Genomic DNA, 5,942 nt, shown 5'->3' with positions numbered 1-5,942 from the left:
CCAAGGACTAGTACTTAATTTTTTCCACATGGATAACAAAGATGTACTTTTAGCATCTAGAACTGGAACTTGAAATTGATAGAATAAAGGAATATTGGAACCAGGGCAAAGGTTCATCATCCTGGATCTGGAAGAGACTTCAGAGACCATCTAGTCCAACTCTGATTCACTGATCAGTAAACTGAGGCTCAAGGAGATTAGATGATTTCTCCTTGATCACATAGATATTTCTCACAGAAAGAAGGCTAAAAACTATAATTTGGCATGGGTTGAAATAGCTCTATTAGCACGCTATGTTGATCAATTATGATTTTCAAGGCCATTTGATGTTGGCTTAGGAAACTATCAATTTTGATGTTGCTTTATTCAGGAAATGGATCCAAAAAGATATTCTTAATTTTTTTTTAAAAAAACACATTCCATTCATAAGTCCTGATCCTGCTTGAAATAAATGAAATTTAGGGAACTTAAGAATGATTGTATAAATGAGGCACAAAAGAGAAATGAAAACAAAAAGGATATTGTTTACCCTATACTTGGAATTCTATGTGAAACCAGTCAAGGTAAATGATTAATGTGGGGTCTGGAGAAATGGACAGTGTACTGAAGCAGATAATCACAGATAGGGATTTCCTTGCCTCCGTTTTCTGTTTGACAAGTGAGACATACCATCTCAACATGAGAATCTTTTGCTTGCACAGACTGCCAAATCCTCCTGGTTTTTCCTTTGGTCCATCTTTACAGTCAGGCCATAAACAGTGTTGACAAGGCATGGCTGTGCTTTAGTTTTACTCCACTAAGTTTTGGACAGATCTTTCTACTGCCTGATAAAGATAGAGCACAATGAGAACAAGAAAATGGCAACAACAGGAATTTTAAGAAAAGGGCGTTTTCAGCTTTTAGAGCCTAGTTACTGACTGAGAACAGTGACTCAGAAAGATAAATGGGAATTGGCATTTGGTTTAGGAGGCAAAGCTACCATCCTAATTTCTTCAGTTCTTTCTCCTACAGACTTTGACAATATCCTCAGAACATAGATTGGGAAGATTTAGTACTTAATCTTGCAATTTTGTATGTCTCTCGTATGTTTGTAATTGTTCACTAGATGTATTTGTATAAGTCTTAGTATTGAAACAGATTTTAAACTCCTTGAGGCAAAAATCGTTTCTTACTGATCTTTGAATCTTCCCTACCATCTAAAATGGTGTTTCCCATGTATTAGGCACTTAAGAAATGATGAGTAAATGAATGATTTACAAACTTCTAATGCCCAGTTCAATCCTTAATTTGATTAATGCTAACATCATCACCAGGGAAAAACAGACAGTTCAATGTGCCAAAGAAAAAGAATGATCTGACTCCTCGAGGAAAAATAGATTCTATGATGTAACAAGTTGAAATCTTCACACAACACCATCATTTATTCATTCAACTTGTGTCTTCACTAGGAATTCCTACTAGTATTTTGCAACATCACCAAGCATTGACAATTATTTCAATGAGTGTCATGAAATAACAATTGACAAATTGCAATACACTCATGTAATGAAAAATTACTGCACTGCAAGAAACAATGAATATGATGAATTCAAAGAAATTTGGTAAGACATATATGAACTGATGTAGAATGAAGTAGACAGAACCAAGAAAATAATCTACACACTGATGCCAACAATGTAATTAGAAAGAAACACAATAAAAGAAATTGAATGGTGCTCACTTTTGGTAGCACTTATACTAAAATTGGAAGATTAGCATGGCCCCTGCTCAAGGATGGCATGCAAATTCATGAAGCATTCCATGTTTTTAGTGGCTGAAGAGGATCCCTACAGCTTTCTTCCTCTACCAAATAAATTTCCTTCTGAAAGAAAGAAAGAAAGAAAGATAGAAAGAAAGAAAGAAAGAAAGAAAGAAAGAAAGAAAGAAAGAAAGAAAGAAAGAAAGAAAGAAAGAAAGAAAGAAAGAAAGAAAGAAAGAAATGGTGTGTAATTATCATGACAAATCTTAGCCCTGGAGAAGAGTTGAGAAAATGCATATCTTTCTCTGCTTTGCAGAAGAGAGTGGATATGGGTATGGAACATTAAATATGCTATCAGACAGACTTGATGTGCTGGCTGATTTTGCTAAATTCTGCCTCCCCTTTTTAATCTGTGTTTCAAGGAATGGCTCATGCGGTACAAGATGGAAAAGGAATGTATTCAGAAACAAAAAGTATTAATAAAAATGACATTATTTCAAAAGAAAACTTATTTTAAAAATATGCCATAAGGGTACTTGGGAAATCTGTTTAGGAGTCCTGGAAGGGTAAAATTGAAAAATATTATGGACTCAAACAATAACAAGCTGTCAGAATTTCACAAAGCTTGAGAATCACTTGTCTATATGCATGGTAGCAGATAAGTCACAGAATCATTTAGCTGTAATTTTTAATCAAACTGATTAGTCACAGTCTGTCTCTATGGCAATAGAATAAGCTGAGAGTTGAAAGTTTTTATCGCTCTAAATATGTAAACCACCTAAGCAGATCATAGGTAATAGGTTCTACCAAATATCCTGGTCACAAGGGTCCTGTAAATGGTATGACCTACTAGATTTACTTTGGATACAGCAATGCTTTTTCTCTCCCTCCCATGCCCTTACATAGATGAATGCCTGTCTAGAATATATACTCCCTCTTTATTTCTGCCTCTCACAATACTGAGTTTCCTTCATATCACAGCTTGCTCACCATCTCCTCCTTACACAAGACTTTTTCTGATCTCCTTCAGTTATTAGTTCTATCTACCTCTTGCAGTGAGACTTTATGACAATATGTTACATTTACTTCTTTTTCTAGATATATAGAACATAAGCTGCTTCTGTAGCAGTGTGATAGAATTCTGGACATGGAGTCAGGGAGACCTGGGTTTGAGTCCTGCCTTATCACTTATTAGCTCAGTGACCCTAGACAAGTCACTTAATCCATTTCAGTTTCTCTATCTGTAAAATAAGATTTTATTCTGAGTATGAAATAAGATAATATGTGTAAAACACTTTGCAAACTTTAAAGCGTAGCTCCAGTCTCAAAGCTATTGGCATGAAACTCTTTCCTCATTGGTGGAAATGAATACCTTAATCTGTGTGAGGGGCAGGGTAGAGATGATGATAACAGGAAAAAAGAGAACTCTTCAGTTTTCTTCAGAACTTTTTGAAGTTCAAGACTCTTCTTCAAGTTGTCTTCAAGTCACTTCAGACACTGAACTTAATTTAGACATTCCTGGTTTTGAGCTTCAAGAGGGAAGCTGGAAGAGGCCAACCTCACTTTAGGTTGCTAAGTAAAAAGACTTTACGAATACATGAGATGAATTAGCAGTCTCCATCATGTCCCTATCCCCAGCTTGCTACACTTCAAGGAACTTCCCCTTGGGTGAGATCTAGGTTTCCCTCCCTTGGTTGAACTGAGTTATCTTGTTCTCAATGGGAGAGATCCTCCACTCTGTATTGTCTGGTAGATATTCTCATACGTATGCCTTCTCTGATTTGTTTTGCTATTGGTTTAGATAAATGTTTTTCTTAGGTAAGTCTATGAGTACTCATGGTGGAATTGATATTTGTTGGGAAAGGGGTTAAGCCTTGGAATAAAGCTTGGGATCCTATTCCACACCCCCTCCCCAATAATGAAAGAGCCATCAGAACTTAGTTTAAATTTGATCATATCCCCTAGACTAACAACATTTAAGGGAGAAGTCAGATATAATTCTAACTTGGTGGCCCTTCTCTGAGGAGAGCAAAGTGGCTGCCTCCAGTCCCAACTTCCTGCTTCTCCTCCTGGTAAAAATTAAAGTCTCTTTTGAAGGGTGGGGTGAGAAGATATCTAGTCTACCTTCATTCAAACCACAGAATCACACCCCTATGCTACATATGAGGGATAGCTCTTGCAATACATGGGGTCTCACTATAAATGGGCTTCACTTCATAGGGAGACCATTCCCTGACAACAAAAGCACTAAGTAAATATGAACTATATGGTCTCTAAGGGTAGGAATTGTTTGTATTTTGTCTTTATATCCTCACACAGTGTCCTATAGGTATTTTGCATTTGGGGTTTTGCAGTCCATGTTGTTGTTGTTGTTCAGTCATTCAGTTGGGTCTGACTCTTTGTGACCCCATGGACCATACCGTTTATGGGTTTTTCTTGGCAAAGATACTGGAATGGTTTTCCATTTCCTTCTTCAGTGGATTAAGGCAAATAGAGGTGAAGTGACTTGCCCAGGGTCACACAGCTAGTTAGTGTCTGAGATCAGATTTGAACTAGGTCTTACTGACTCCAGGAATATCAGTCTATCCACTGAGCCACCTAGCTGCATCATTTTTTTAGTCCATACACGAAATTTATTTGGGTGAAGGAACTCCCAGTGATAAAACTCCTTCAACTAGTGTAGAGTTGAAATTGTTGAGTAACATATAGTTTTAGAGAGTTTCCTGGGAGTTGTGTGACCTGACCAGAGTTACACAACCAATATGTATCTGAGGTGAGACTTGAGCCTAAGATTTCTTCTCTATCCTCTATGCCAGGTGTGGGTCACTTGCAGCCTGCCAAAGGATTTCCTTTACATACAAAGGGTGTTTTCCTCTACATTTGTTGTGGGCTGCATCAAAATCCTTTGGAAGATGCAAGTGGCCCAAGGGCCTTATACAGCCCCCAGACCCCAGGTTGTACAGGCCTGCTCTATGTCATGCCACCCATCACCCCTGCACAAACTAAGTGCTTACATGTTTGAGTTTATTTGACTGACATGTATATAAAATAACACAGCTTAAGTAATCAAAGTTAAGTTTCAAATGGTCTTTTAAAATTCCTTGGCTAGTTTATTGCTTAATATTAATATCTTCATGTCAGAGACATGAAATCAGACATGCTCACACCAAGTGATGCAATGTTCTTATTACAAAACCTAAAAAACATTATTCAACACAATTGTATTAAAGGAACTATGCAAACAAAGCATTGAGGGCAAATCTTTTCATTTGTGTCTACAAAGCAGAAGATCTAGCAAGTGCTAGATGGTATAAATGAAAAGAAACAAAAAAAGCAATGCATTTCATGGGGTATTTTTTTTCTCCTCAGCGCAAAGGTATTGTCCTAGCATACTATTGTGGGTAAGAAAAATAGATGAACACCACTTTTGACTTTATACAATTGCATGGTAAAGAAGATTTTTGAGCATTTTAACTTACTGGGAAATTACTGTCATAAAAAATAAAACATAACAGTTGCAGTAATAGAGTCCGTAAAACATCTGGTGGTTCATCAAATCTTCAAAACAACAAGGCAAACTTTTTGCAACAATGAATTACATTATAGATGGCTGAAGGGCGGTGTTATAATGATTCTTAGGCTATGTGAAAGTCTACTGCTTTCATTTCAAGAAATATTTATTGGGTACCTTGATGGCCAAGACAATATGCTAGCTCTGTAATTTGACATAGCTGGGAAATGGATTGTCTTGCTTATATTCTGATTATATGGAGTATAATCTATACTCATTTCCTCTATTTTCTCACATCACACTCAAAGAATCCCAAAATCGTATGGATTGAAGGGCCCTCAGAAGTAATATAGTCCAGCATCCAGCATCCTCATTGCAGGAATCTTCCTTAAAACATTTCTGAGAGGAAGTTTAATGTTCTGGAAAGGCTGTAGAATTAAAAAAATAGAAAATAAAAACTATGGCTTCCCTTCTTAGTTCTGCCAATTCCTACGTAACTTCTCCAACTTTCAATTTCCTCATCTGTAAAATTAGGGGTTGAACTAGATGATTATTAATTTCCCTTCCAATCTGAAATTCTATTAAGACATCCAACCTCTGCTTAAAAATCAGACTGATAGTTCAGCATCTCAAAAGGAGGACACTGGGGACAACTTTGATAAAATTCAGTGTTAAAATTTGGACAAAAATCTT

At 36.7% G+C, this 5,942-nt stretch overlaps 1 pseudogene; it reads left to right on the top strand.

The window, feature by feature from the left end:
• The first annotated feature begins 1,712 nt into the window (after positions 1-1,712).
• Positions 1,713-1,808, top strand: LOC114026486 (annotated as a pseudogene).
• Positions 1,809-5,942: the final 4,134 nt, after the last annotated feature.

The sequence above is a fragment of the Vombatus ursinus genome, unplaced genomic scaffold (assembly GCF_900497805.2).
Source record: "Vombatus ursinus unplaced genomic scaffold, bare-nosed wombat genome assembly UNPS02014839.1, whole genome shotgun sequence".
NCBI lineage: Eukaryota > Metazoa > Chordata > Mammalia > Diprotodontia > Vombatidae > Vombatus > Vombatus ursinus.
The sequence above is the reverse complement of the archived record's forward strand: the minus strand, read 5'-3'. Positions and strand labels throughout refer to the sequence as shown.